The sequence below is a fragment of the Dermacentor variabilis genome, chromosome 11 (assembly GCF_050947875.1).
Source record: "Dermacentor variabilis isolate Ectoservices chromosome 11, ASM5094787v1, whole genome shotgun sequence".
NCBI classification, from domain to species: domain Eukaryota; kingdom Metazoa; phylum Arthropoda; class Arachnida; order Ixodida; family Ixodidae; genus Dermacentor; species Dermacentor variabilis.
This window is the reverse complement of record NC_134578.1, coordinates 20293730-20308530: the sequence shown is the minus strand read 5'-3', so window position 1 is coordinate 20308530 and position 14801 is coordinate 20293730. Positions and strand designations below refer to the sequence as shown.

Sequence of the window (14801 nt, the reverse complement as noted above, 5' to 3'; positions counted from 1 at the left end):
GAGGGTAAGAATATTGGAAACAGTGCATACTTAGCAATTATATTAATAAATAAAGACACACGAATTAGATATGTACAGCTAACGTAGATTATAGTAGGTTCCTCAGTCAGCTATCCATATTATTCAAGTTTCCAGTTGTATAAGAAAAAAAAATGTCTGCTCTTTTCGTTTCACTTTGCTGGGTGCTTGAAGCCTCCGCCGCGGATCGGTCCGGTATTGCACTACCTCTGGGATCGGCCCACATTTTGTCTTACGTGACAGACTGAGGGCTTTCTCGTTGGGTAAACATAGAAAGGCTTACGGATTTAAAAGAAAAAAAAAAGAATACTTAAGACAATCCATGGTGTGAATTCTGTGGCGCTATATGCATAACCGATGGTCATTAAGAATTACGGAATGGATTCCAAGAGAAAGGAAGCGTAGCAGAAGGCGGCAGGAAGTTAGGTGGGCGGATGAGATTAAGAAGTTTGCAGGGACAACATGGCCACAATTAGTACATGACCGGGGTAGTTGGAGAAGTATGGGAGAGGCCTTTGCCCTGCAGTGGGCGTAACCAGGATGATGATGATGATGATGATGATGATGATATGTTCAACGAGTTTTTACTGCGCGTATTGCATGCGGAAGTGCTGGTAAGCGAGGTCGGTACTTCAGTATATCGTAAGTGTACTGGGAAGTCTTGTGCAGTGACATAAAACGTTCGTATGCGGGTCTCTCTGCCGTGCAGTGGCTGCAGCGATAAGCTTTGAGCGTGCGAAGGAGTCCGAGAAGTTTGTGTCATCAGTATCGCTTGCATGCGAATCTAATCGCCTTTATTAGCACAGCTTCAAGGCTCTCCGTGTATCAAGAATAATGAGGCGACCAGACAGTAGACGCGTATGTCGTGCACACTAGAGATTTATTGGTTTTGTTATATTTTAACTGCTGTTCTAAGTCTCTCAAAGCTGGCTGAACCACCACGCTCGTGCACAGTTTCCGTATGCACTAGCGCCCTCTATTTATCTCCTAACAATTTTTCTACGAAACACTTCACGATCAGCCCTTGTTCTAAATGGGAATGCCGAAAGTCCCGTAACTGGAGGAGGAAAACCGAAACTATGGCACGCGTTTGGCGCATCGTAACAGTCTTAGCTGTATGAGAAATATGCAATGTACCATACCTCCCAACAAATACGTTTGAGTGTTTTGCAATGGTTGCGCTCATTACACTCGATACGACTTCATTATGAGCCAAAGAGTTGGGCTGCTTGCATCGCACTTGCGGTTCTTGCTAACTGTCTGCTGGTTGCGTGCGTAGTCTGAACGTAATAGCTTTACTTTCCATAAGGTTCACCTTTACTTTAGTGAGTGTACATCTCTGTGCCGTTTAAAAGCCAGCTGCAGCGAAATGTTCTTTGTGCTCACTTAGATTAAAACTGATAGTAGACATCATGAAAGTAATAGAAACAATATCCTAAGGCTAATAGGCACACCCATTTTTAGTTAACAGCGCTCAAACTGCAGCTTAGCGGATAACAGGCAGCCTGAGCAGTGTGTCAACCAACAACATGGTATATGAGACAGATATGATGTGAATTCCAGAATTTCACGCGGCACCCTGGCAGCTGTCGCAGTTGCATTTTTTCACATGATGCACAAAGTGTACTGGAAGGGCTGTCGCATGCTGCATACAATATGCATCTGAAGAAGCGAGCAGACACGTTAATAGGAGCCTCGAAGTTTGGGTTTTGCGTCATTTCTGGCGTACTCTAATGGGGGCGCTTTTTTTTTCAGTTTCAGCATGAAAAACTGTGATTTTGCAGAGCCGCTTCTGTTGCATTCTTTTGCATTTCGCGCACAACGTTTTGCAGTATAGCCTTCTTGGCAGCTATACTATCGTTACAAACATTTTTTACTCAATGCAAAATTTTGACTGAAGTTCCGTTATACCGGTAAGATTCTGCGGTGCTCATTGGGCATACTGTAACGGTGTTATCTCGATCAGAAGTGCAACGTATGTTTGCCGCTAAACTTCAAATTTGGCTGTGAACTCGTTGCGATACATCTGAGCCCACTGAGGTGCTTCAGATCTGCAATACCCTTGTAAGTAACTCCATAAAAAAACAATGTTGTTTGTTATCGGAATGTGAAGCTTTGGTCAATTTCGTTCCACTCTTTCATTTAGCTGCTTTCACTTGAACAGAAGTGCATCGTGACAACAGGTCCAACTGGAGAATGCATTGAAGTTTTTGTGCAGCGAAGCTTTCATCGCGAATCCTCCCAGACTTCCTTGACACTGGCAGTTGGGTACTGCTGCTGTCTCTCTGATTAGCTCACACCTCAAAAAAATAAAAAATAAAAGAAACACAGGTGTTGAATTACGTGCCCGATACTGAGACTGGAACTTCGGTCTTCAACACAACAGCCCAATAGGTCATACACACCCGTATACTTCAAGTGTGCCAACGCCAACTATTTGACATGATCGCAGCGTGTGTCACATTGTGAAACACGAATGTGCATGAGCATGTGCGCGCGCGTCATATTACTTTAAGTTAAAGGCGCAGAAATGAAACGGGCAAACTTTACAACATTTTATCAACCACACCACGAAAGCTTCACTTCGCATGCATTTACAATATGCGCCCTCTGTGTGCATATTTTACTGCGGAACAAAAGCAGCGGGAAATCGTGCAAAGCCTGCTTTCAACAATCACTCTTTTTTTATTCATCCTGATGGTGCGATTGTAGATTGCCTCGACGAATGATTACGTCGGCACATATCAAAGCAGCCTGACCAACACTGCGAGTTCCGATAACGCGCGGCTCTCGAGCTGAAGCAGCGTATACGAGGCATATGGGAAACGCCTGCTTCGCTTCTTGCCTTTTGGTGCGCTGATATTTCGCAGTGAAGGAAATCGTTGGGCCCCAGCTAAGAAATGCGAATACCGAGTTCTTGCAGCGTCCTCGAATGCCAGCTTGAGTGCATTCAAAACAGTACTGCAAGCGGCTTGCAATCACGGTAACGGTGAAAGCAAACTCTCGAATGTTTGGGCACGTGCCATTCGATGATGGTTAGGCAGCAAGTCCACAGCCGCCGTGGTGGCTTAGTGGCTATGGTGTTAAGCTGCTAAGCACGAGGCCGCGGGATCAAATCCCGGCCGCGGCTGCCGCATTTCGATGGTGGGCGGTAAGCAAGAAGGCCCGCGTCTCGTGCATTGAGCGCGCGTTAACGATCCCCTGGCGGTCATAATTAAGCCGAAGACCCCCCAGTACGGCGTGCCTCATAATCAAATCGTGGTTTTGGCACGTAAAACCCAACAATTAAACGTATTGGCTGCGACGTCCGAGTCCCTGGCTTTCCACGGATAGTTCCCAGTGTTCAGATGTCATTAAAAACGACTACCCAACTTTCAACAGTGCACTCTTCTAGGGATCACACCGCACCAGGATCCAAAAGTGCACTGACCTGGCCACAGCGCGCAGATAAGAATGCTGTCCCTATGGGCACGATCCTGGACCATGAGCGCGATCGGTCGCTCTCGAGCACCTTGCGCTTTAGCTTTGTTTTTATCTCGTTCTCTCCTTCCCCGTCGTTGCCTTGTTCCTTTGTTTCGCGATATCTCGCTGCGCAATCCTCGTCACTGTCGAGTGCGATCACTCTTACCATAGTACTCGTGTAACAGGCGCGCCAGCGATCGCGATATTAACATGCACGCCCTTTCACTCGTGCATGACCGTCTCGCATTTAACTGCTTTCAGCATGATTCCCCTCCTTGCACGCTTGCGGTTCCTTATCCCGCACTGAAGCAGCCTTTCCCTGCGAGTGTATACAGATGGCGTCGCGGTGTGTAATCGTTATCGCACCGTTTCTAGGAAAAAAAAACGCGTGGCCAGTAAAACATCGGGTTAGGGAGATGGCGGACGCTTTCATAACACCGCCCGGCGACACTATGGAGGACATAGAATTTTATTGCTACTAAAACTTACCAGAGAGATCCCTGGTGCTGCGACTTTTTAGCTACCGGGACAATGATGGCCAGTATACACGGAGTTTTCTTCCTGCTTGTGGCTGCAGACGTTCTTGTGGCCTTATTTCCCACGCTTTATTCTGCCTTTATTGTCCCAAATTTCGAAGCTAATATATAGTGTCCACATCCACGCCCCAGCGACGGCTCCCTATGGGTAACAGAAGGTAATCTCGAAGGCCATGCTATTAGTAACTGCGTGCCCCGGAAGTGATTGCCGAGCTGGAAAGACGTCATCAACGCCATGTTGTAGACACCAGCTATTCAATTTATTTAAACGCAAAATGTAGTAAAGCTCCGAGCACATGCGTAATTGCTGGCGATTGTGGCATTTGCGGCGCAATATTTGGTTGGGGGTGATCAGTTTTCAAAGTACCAAGGACGTCTGAAGTCAGAAGGACGAAGCTTAGGCAAACGCATGTACTAATTATCATTGCCATGCTGGCTGAACCACATGTGCCTGCAGCTCCCACAGACAGTAGCGCGAGGGTTCCCGGAAGTAATTTTTGTAGGAAACTCTATGATATATACTTTAGAGTGGGCTTTCACAACTTAAGGGTTACCGCAGGACTTGGCCTCTAAAATTGTAGCACATTTAACGCGACAGCGTTAAGGGCTCCGCGTCATAGAAAATCCGGTGTCGGCGTACGCAGCCGGCGGCGTTGCGTGAGAAAAAATTTACCCCGAACCACAACCACGCAAGGCCTCCACGTGGCGCCGAGGCGTTACTGAACTAATTGAATTTCTCAAAGTAAAATGCTTCGGAAAGTTCGTAAAGCCAGACTTACGCGCGACCTACAGATATGATAGCGTCGCATCGTAATTTGAATATACGAGAAAACATAATTCTGTTACGCGGAAACTCAAACACAAACCCCTTTTCTTTCTTGCTTACGTGGGTATGAGCCATTCATCAGTGACTGCTCGTAGCCTTTGCCTTACGGGGGTATGAGCTGCCGGGATCGGACTCTTTTGTATCGGGCCCCGTGTCCGAATATATCCGGTGTTGGTGTCGCCGTCAACAGGGCCCGATAGCCCTATCGCGTTCCATTCTGAAGGGCGGGGCTTAAGCATCTTCCAAGTCATTTCATGAAAGATTTTTAGGTGGTGGAATGGTCACGATTAAGCTCTTAGGCTTAAGTAGAGTGGCCGGTCTGCTGTGGAGTAGCCGTCCCGCAGAAGCTTGGTACAATACCTAATCACCCTCTTTAGTGTCCCTCGAGGGCACCTGAGCAACAGGAAGTCTACAGACGGTGCCGGTGTACGAACACGTACAATAGTGAATACGTTACATGTGCTTGTCACATGCTCCTCATGTGGTCAAAATTTATCCGCATCCCGCCCCTCTACGGCATATCTCTCACATCCCATGGCAATACTTATGGACGTTGAGTCACATGGATCAGTCGATTTCTTTTTTTTCTGTCGTGATCCATGCGGCAGCGGAATTGGAGCAGACCGCGAAAGGTATATATAGTAGGCACGCAATGGCGATTTGTGTTCCACAGCATGCATCAGTGCGCTGGCCAATCACGACTGCCAAAAGACTCGGCAAGGGCCGCTCCATTCAAGCAAATACCGTTGTTCATGTGCCCAAACTTTACAACTTGGGTCCGTGTTTTGTCGAAGGAAAATGCAAATATGACGACGCAGCGCGGCTTCCGGAATACCGAGGATGGCTTGTTTGCTGAGCCATATGGTTGCTCTTTCTATACGAAGGATTCTGCTGGATTCAAAGTAATGAAGAAGTACGAACACAGTATAGGAACGATAGTACAACACGGAATTTGTGGTGCCCTTCTTGTCTTAGTGTGTTCGTGTAGTGTACAGTCGACCACAAAGGTTTACGGAGCACTGGATCACAGAAAACGTTGAATTTCTGAGCAGCCTGTGAGGGCAGCCATTAAAACCTTGCATCACAATGTTGCTCGCGTATACAAGGAGATGCGAATGGGCCGCGTTGTGAGGCTGCGGAGATATTCAGCTTTTTCTCGGCTTCCATGGTCAAGTAGGCATTTGTGGTCGACTGTTCGCCTGCCTTTCCTGGCCATGAATTCGTACCGCTTTCTTTGTTCACGTCATGCTCTATTTACTCGTCTTTCGGAGTGGCATATTTCAGATGCCCGCAAGACAAAGATAGCAGTAATACAGATGCCCGCCGCCACACACAAGCTTTTTCTATATTTCTTCTATTTATTTATTTATTTATTTCTTCTATTTATTTATTTATTTATCCATCAGACCTTTACGTTGATAACTCCTCGGCGATCACACAATAAGAGAACTCATAACAACCTTCTTTCTAGCAACCGAAGGTCTAAGAGTGGCCACAGTGAAGGACGCGCTGTTCTGAAGGAACATTACACGAAAACATTAATTCCGTCGAGCTAGATTAGAAGATTGGGCTGCTGTAATACGGAATTGGTCCTTCGTAGCGAGAACACGGCTTTTTGTAAACAACGAAAATGGCGAAAATGGTAAATCGGTGCGACGCCACCGATTCGGGCCTATGGCACCTTTCATGAGATGTCAGCTCTGGCTGATTCACAGAGAGCGCTGGAGAGGCAGGTCACATGGGGATTATGTCAAATCGTCAGTTTTGGCGCGGGTGGTTCAAATTGAGAAGCAGCAACGGGAACTGCAGTTGCGATTTCCCACGCAACAGTCACACGGGTACAGATTGGCACACATGGAACGATAATGGAGTTCTAGACGGATTGATAACCCGGCCTCACATTTTACTCCATGGTCTCTTTAAATAAGTTCGGCTCTGCTCCTCAATACTGCTTTCTTATCTAGGATCTGTTTGTGTTACCATTGAAAAAGCCATGTCGCGCGCGCGCGCGCGCGCGCGTCTGTGTGTGTGGGGGGGGGGGGGCGGGGGGGGAACAAATTTGCGCCGGCAGACAAAGACATTTAGACAATGGGTTAATATGGTCTACTCTAATAGACGGTGGACAACGTTCGCAAGAACTCGTTACCACCCCACCGCGAGATATCTCGCAAGATTAATTGGAGCGAGTGAGTAGGATGCGGGGATTAGGTTCCGCGGGAGTGGGAGTTGATCGCAGCACCGGGAAAATGCGGTAACGCCGCGGAGGCCCTCGTGCGGTGCTCCCGGGTAAGGGAGGCGCACGGATAACAAAACGGGCGTGAGCGAACGTGCAGGGCTCGGGACTCGCACGAGACCAACGCGTCGTCTCTCGCTCCGATACACATGTGTAGCTGCGGCTCCTTCAGGCCGTTCGCGCGGCGGGCCAGCACTGCAATCACGATCGCGCATCCTGGTCGGCCTAAACAAGGAGCGTGCATCTCTCTCGCATTATACGTCTCTCGCATTATACGTTTCTCGCATTATGCGGGACGAGAAGAAAAGAAAAACTGCCGCGCGCGCTCATCGGGCGCGCACCGCTGACACTGTTTTCTGGTTCCTCTCGCTGAACAAGGCTGCAGGACGTTCCTGCATGCAGAGAGAGAAAGGCGGGTGATTTTTTTATGTAAGTGTGGCCGGTCAGTCCCGGGAGCTACCCCTTCACGCCGATAGTGGGTGCGAGCGTGCTCGAGTGTGCTCGTATACGCGTGCGTTTGTGTGTACGCCAAGGTAGAAGAGGTGAAGGTCGTTCGTGTATTCAGGATGGAGGGTTCGCGGCAGGCAAGCCCTGTCCGTGTGTTGCGAGGCTGGCCCGTAGGAGTGGTGAGGGGTGGACGTGAGGGGAAAAGTAAAAAAAAAAAAACGAAACAAAGGGTGAAGCGCGTGTGAGTACAGCGTACGTGTGTGTGACGTGCCCAGTCACTTAGGCGGTAATTGTTAAGTAGCGCTATAAGCTTGATATTAGAAAAAGAAAAGGAGGCCTCCGCCAGAGCGGGCTTTAGCGTGGTTTGATCATCACGTATTACTGCCACGGTACCCTTCTTAGAGCGCGTATACTATCAGGCCGCTGGGTCGGCGGCGCGCATTTTGTTATGGGTGCTTTGTCTTCTCTGTGCCTTTGCATCGTCTGGGTAGCTTTGTTGTACTGGTACTAGGCGTTCGTTCTTTTTTTGTTTGTTTGTTTTGTTTTTATGCGTGTACTTGAGTGCTGCTTGATACAGAGGCATCGGCATTCTTTGCGTGGGGCTTGGGAGGAAGGGAGGGGGGGGGGCGCTGCTGAGACAGGTTATTCGAAGGCGGGAGATAAAAAAAAATCGTGTAGACGGGAGTAGCCGCTCCACCACCAGCCACCTTTCCTTCTGCTGTTCCGCCTTTTATGTATTCGGTTCGGTCCCGAAGGCTTGCCCCCCTAAGAGGGGCGCGGGATGCCCTCTTTTTCAGTGATCATGACGTGATCGTTAATTTTGTACGCGGTCTACGAATGTAGGTCTCTGTGGAGAAAGGTTCTTCTTGGAGGAGTCCGGCGTTAGCCGGTCGGACGTACGTGAGTTCTGGTTCCCTTGTGAAGGGGTAGGGGAGCTGGGGGAGGGGGGTATCTTTTGGTCAGATTGAAATGGGGCTCTGCTACCGTCACGTGGTCCTCACGATGGCTGCGACTCTTGGGCGCATGGAATGACTGGATGTTTCAAAATTGAGGTGACGTTTCGGTTTGTGGGACGCAAAGCAAATATGTAGAATCGGCAGAAAAATGGGCGCGCAAACGTCATTCTGCTTGACTCTTGGGCGCATGGAATGACTGGATGTTTCTAAATTAAGGTGATGTTTCGGTTTGTCGGACGCAAAACAAAGATGTAAAATCGAAGAAAAATGCGACCGCAAACGTCGTTCTTCTTAAGTTCAATATGTGCTGTAAAAATTAAAAAAAAAAACCACTACTGCGTGCTAGCGAAAATAAGTAATCTCAAGATGAAAGAAAGCCAGTTTTTTTTTTTTTTTTTAGTATGGTCACTACCTTAACCCACATTTCGGCTCATAAATTACGAGGAGAACATGATCAGCATGCATTTTTTCCCACCTTGCGCTTTTTACGCTTACTTTCATTGGCCTTTTTCGGTTTCGTTATGATGAATTATCTCGCTTCACTTGAAAAGAAGTTCGAAGCTTGCGAGTTTAGTTGTGGGCTATGGTTTGTCAAAAAGCCCGTAAAAGTGGGGGGGGGGGGCGTGGCGGAGGGGCTAGGCGCGCAAGTTGTTTCTGTGTAAATTCACCTAACTTATCATGTTTTATCGAGATTAAATTTATACCATGTCGAAACTCAAATAAAACAGTAATGGGCATTCAGGAAGTACCTGAAATGGTGTAGTACTAATGCTCGGCTTCCCGCGTAAACTTTAGACCTTCAAAGTGTTATGTACTGCCAACACGCAAAGGGATGGTTTTCTTTTTTGCATTCACATTTATTCTTCCGTTGCAGCTTCGTCATATCTTGCCGCCAGTGATCCGGCGTCGAACCCACAACCTTGGGCCTGAGTTTAGTCGTTCCATTTGACCTTTTTCGTCCCCAGCTTCCAGAGATAGCTTTATTAAGACTACCTCGCTCTGCTTCCTATCCCGGTGAGACGTGGATAAATTCAGTCTGTTGAAACTTTACAGTCTAACTACATTTCTTACATGATCAGAATCACCAAAAAGCGTACATCTACACAGCGGATTAGGAAGTTTCAACAATTCTTCAATGAGTTTTGTCAAGATCACATTATGTGGACTCGATGCCAGAACTCTCTTACAGGAACGTCAAATGCGAAAACATCAACTACTTCGCGTCTAGCATACTCGGAAATCGCTTATCCAGCCACTTTGAAAATCAGTCCGATGTTAAACATTGCGAAAAACAATGGAAGAAATGAAACCGTTGTACAAGACGATGTATCGACCCCTAGAAAAGTCAGCAGTCGAACTTCCCGCTTGTTTTACTGAAACACTTTACGCGTACCATATTATTCAAACTTGCCGCACAAGTTCAACCAGAAGTGTGTCAACATGTGTGCGACGACGCGTCTTCAATCATTGTATTCATCAGTGCTTTTGCTTTCGATACGGTATACCGGCGTGTGCGATTGTGCACAAAGCTTCAGAAAAGGTCTGTGCCCGCAACACCAAATCATTAACGTGTTCCTTCAGCTAGCCATTAAATAAAATAAAGTTGTTTTTTTAAAAACTGCCCCTCGTCGTGCTGGGTATACCCTCGCGGACTGTGTGAGACCATGCGCAAACCCATGGATTCTCATCACAGAAAGGCAGCTCGATGCACTGGTGTGCGGGGAGGAAAATTCATGTTAAGAGGAGGCGCCGCGGTATACCCGGCGGCTATGGCATTGCGCTACGGAGCTCGAGGTCGAGGGTTCAATCCCGGCCGGGGCGGCCGCATCCCGATGCACGTTGAAGAACCCCAAACTTAACCCGGAGCCCCGCCCAACTCCGGCGTGCCACACAATCAGACCGTGGTTCTGGCCTGTAAAACGTCAGCAGTCAATTTTTCGTATGCTTAAATGACATATGATTTAAAAGAATAGGTACATAGCCAAAAAGTACCTGTCAGGTAAAGTGGGGCGTGAGTTAGATCTCAGTTGTTTGCACGATCTTCAAAGCAAATATTTTCTCAGCGAAACTCCCTGTATTTTTCCTTTTTTTTTCATTGTCTATATAATGACGCTAGCCTAACCTTCATACAGTGCATGTGTTTTCTTTTTTTATTGGTGTCACTTTTATTTCTACGTCTTTCCTTTTCTACGTCTTTCCTACGTCTTTCCGTGCTTGTACGCTGCTTTCGAGTCGCGAACCTCGGCCACCTCGCCCAAATTGTCATTCTGGCCCACGAAAATGCGTAAGTCGGGCCATCCCGGCAGCGGCGGCGGCGGCGGCGAAAGCAATGTCTGCCGGCCTGTGTTTTTTTTTTTTTTTTTTTTTCGAAGGAGAAAGAATCTGGCCCGAGGTGTGGTCGGCTCGGAGCACCGTCCTCTCTGCTGCGGAGATCAAAAGTCAACAAGAACAGCGACGCCGAGGCGTTCGACGGCCCTCGGAGACTCTCGGGCAGCAGGGCGAGGAAGCTAGACCACCGAGAAGAAGAGCAAGCCATGTTGGAGGTTAGGGGAAACGAAAAGAAGAGAAAGTCGCCGAACGCAAGGCGGCAACGCTGCAATGGCCACGTGGGAAGTGCATCGCAAGCCGCTTTTCTGTGCGTCTCTCTCCTCGTGCACTGTCTGTGTATCTGTCTGCGTGCGTGCGTGCGTGTCTGCGCGAGCACGATCAAGTAGTAAGGAGAGGAAGCAGGCGCCGGAGAAGAGTTTCTTTTTTCTCCGCCAGGCAACGGGCGGCAGCGCCGCGTGGCGTCCGCGGCGCGAACTCGAGGAGGCACGCGCGGAGGAGCATTCCAAGGACAACTGCTGCTGAACCAGACCTATACTCCGCCTCCTGACACCCCTCGGGTTGCCGCTGCCGACGCCTCGCAGCTGAAGGCGCCGGCAACGACCCTCCCCGGGACAACCTAGTGAGCAAAGGATTGCCGCGCGACGCCTTCGGCCTGGACGCGGTGCTTCTTTATGCAGTCGTCATTTTGGGGGTAGAGGGGGAGGAGGGGAGGGAGGGGATGTAGCTCGCAAACGGTCACTGCACCGTGTCGAACACCGTTGAAGCAAGGTTCCCTTTGTTGACAAACAGCAAGTGCGGGCCAAAGAACGATGCAGACACGAGGCTGTGTCTGTGAGAATCTAAATGGAACAGAACTTTGAAGCAACAAAAAATAGGTGTTTATATTTTTTTCAACAATGGATACACGACCATTTCACTGCCCAGAGGCAACAGTGACGGTAATGGTAATGTTGTGAAAATCCCCCTTGAGATGGGGTGGTTACACGTGCCATCTAGGGGCTTTCTTTTTCTTCTGGTGTATCTTGAGCTTTAAATAATTTCACACGCTAAGCTGCATCCAATGTAAATTCGCGCAAGATGAAAATTGTTAGCTTGAATTTTCGAAAGATTACCTTCAAACTTTTTCAAACCTGTTGGTACTTACACAATAAAGCAAGAGCGAAACAAGTCAGTTCTTCCCTTGTCAGTTTACCGGGCCAAGGCTTGCCACTGGCTGCTGGTTTAATAAGTACGCAGCATCAAAGCAGCGCCCAACCAGCACTGTCAAAAGCCAGTCGAGAGTATGTCGGTGGGCCATTGCGTGGTGAACGTACTCAAATTTAAGGTACACAAGTAGGTTTACAGTACGAAGTAAGCTTACGATTGGCTGAAATGCTCAGGGGCACCAAACATTTCAGATGAAGCAATGTCTGTATGCCTGCCGCACGTTGTACTAGATGCAATCATACATCCCCTCCTCCCAAATTCTTCCACGCTAAGGCGCAATCTCCCTAAGAAAATATGCTTTCGCCATTGGAATTCTGCTCTACTTACCACAATTATCTTCTTTGGTTAATGATCGACGTGGCCCCTCGTGAGCAGGCGTCAGTGTCCCCACGTTCCACCGAGTGTCGCTGCGTAAGAAACGGGCAGGACAAAATAATTATACACTATTGCATGTTTACCCGTAATATCAACTTCATTTACGACATGTAAGGCCCGCATTCACCTAAATGCCATAGTTAAACTTTTAGGATATCATTTTCACATCTGTACGAAATACATTTCAGCAGTGCCAAAGATGCTGCATCATAACAATTTTTTTATTATTGTTCTTGTTAATAGCTAATCACGGATCTGCGTTTTTCCTTTAAGAACACTGCAGAAGAAAATGTGGTTACTAATGGTTTGTTCTCGCTTTATTTTCGCAGCAAGATTGCATTTTATGGTACGGATGGTTCGATAAGTTCAAGCACTTGGCGCTGTTATTTGCGTTATTTCCCACACACACACACACACACAAAAAGAAAATCAATTTTGCGTATGCCTGCGCCCCATACAATGAGGGATGCTTGAAATATGGTGGCTATGTAACTCCCGGAGTCTGCAGTACGGCAAAGCATGGCCTTTGAGATCGGTTTCCATTAATCTCTGGGGGGTGCCTCTGAGAGGCGCAGACGAAGGAAAATTCGCATTCTTTCTACCAACGAGGCCAATAACCATGCTTAAAATGATGATGGTAATGTAATCAACGAATGAAAAATGCAGTTCATGTAGGACACAAATGTTCCTGGGAGTTCACAAAATATTTTGGGCAGATGCGAATTAGGTGCCACATTCCAATCACAGCACTCGCAAACACGGACGCAGGAACTACGGAAACAATCGCCACCTGTGCAACATGGTCTGCATACATCGACTGGGTTACCTAGAAAACATTTCTTACATATACAGATAATTATTGAAGTTTATATTCTTGCTTCCGGTCGAATGTTGTATACAGGCTGTCCCAGCTAACTTTATCCAGAGTTTAAAAACATGCAAGTGTCACTTAGCTGGACAGAACAAAAATAATGTTTTCCGTCGCTTGGACATACTATAATTTATTGTTTTTCATTCCGCCGAACTACATAATTATTCTTAATGAATTAACCAGCTTCTCGAATATTATAGTTAGATGCAAAGTGTCAATGAGAAAATTGTAGAACGACATGAAAAACTTCCGATACAGGTGTCTGTTCGTCAATAAGTTTTACATAAAAGTGTTTATCCTAGCGTGAAAGGAGCCCGTAAAAGAAATGTGGAAGGAAAAAAATAGTTTGACTATCTCCAAGCGACGGCAAACAATATTATCTTTGTTCTGTCCAGCTACGTGGCTTCTGCGTATTTTAAGCTCTGGCTAAAGTTAGCTGGGACACCCTGTATATATGACCATATCCCGAGCAGTGTCAGCGCTAAACTGCGACTTAATTCTTTTGTATGTAATTGGAGGCACCCGGCGATCATTTTAGCGCCGGATTTTCCACAAACAATATATTGTTAAATTAGTAAAGGATGTCAACATGCGATACGACAGCTATCCAGCAATAAAGCACTTTTCACAAACATGCATGGAGTTATTTGAATACCGAAAAACAACAACAACAACAAAAATAACTCATGTAGAAACACACATGTTCTGTAGTGTCATGGATAGGATTCACGTCTTCCTGCTGGAAGAAGTGGCCATGTTGATGCTTTCTAACCAATTTCATAGAAAACATAACGAAGCATTCTTGGACTAGAGGAGGATAAGGACAGCTTTGTAGACAAGAGCACTGACATTTTTTTTGCCAGTCTTGTCTTATTCTCGACACAACTAACAATTCCTACCTTTCACGAAAAGTGCGGTTCTCAATGAACGCAGGTGTTGAAAAACTACCTGGTCTCAAATTGTTTCCAGGCATGCTTGCGAAATCATACGAATGTCTTTTGTAGGCTGACGGTAATTAACAGGGACAGTGCGTTCCAAATATTTAACTTGGGTCTGCTATTAGCACGTATTGATTTGGGATTAAGACACTCCTCGACCTGTCGACTTGAACCGCGGTCGAGAACAGGGTCAATCATACATTTGTGGCTGCCCTTGAGAAACAAAGTATAGGTGCTTACGAATAGACATGCACAAGATTATGTAGGTGACGCAAGTTATGGGCATTCAAGTGCGTCTATCCATCTAAAATTTGTATCATATACTCACTTGATTTTCCCGGTGAATTGTTCACGAGTTGTCGATGCTGATCGTAACAGGGCACAAAGCAAGGTTCAGTTGGAACTTGCCTCAGGATGAGAGTGAGTTTAAGGCTGCAATGACCACGTGACCTTCGTAGACGACGCTATGGATTTAGTGAAGAAACGTAGCCAGAAAAACTAAGCGAAGGAGTGCACGCACGTATAAGTCACCGTATCCTGCATCTGGCACGGTAGCACTGTATGCTTTAGCACAATGCATCGATATGCACGTTTCCGCACTGCAC

The 14801-nt window shown here is 47.1% G+C and overlaps 1 protein-coding gene across 2 annotated transcripts in view; it reads right to left on the bottom strand.

The window, feature by feature from the left end:
* Window positions 1-14801, bottom strand: part of LOC142564074 (G1/S-specific cyclin-D2-like) — a 383466-nt gene that overhangs the window by 126737 nt on the left and 241928 nt on the right. For both annotated transcript variants that reach the window (XM_075674904.1, XM_075674905.1), the window contains one exon: window positions 12340-12419. The gene's annotated coding sequence lies outside the window, so the exon portion shown is untranslated. The remainder of the gene's footprint in view (window positions 1-12339; window positions 12420-14801) is intronic.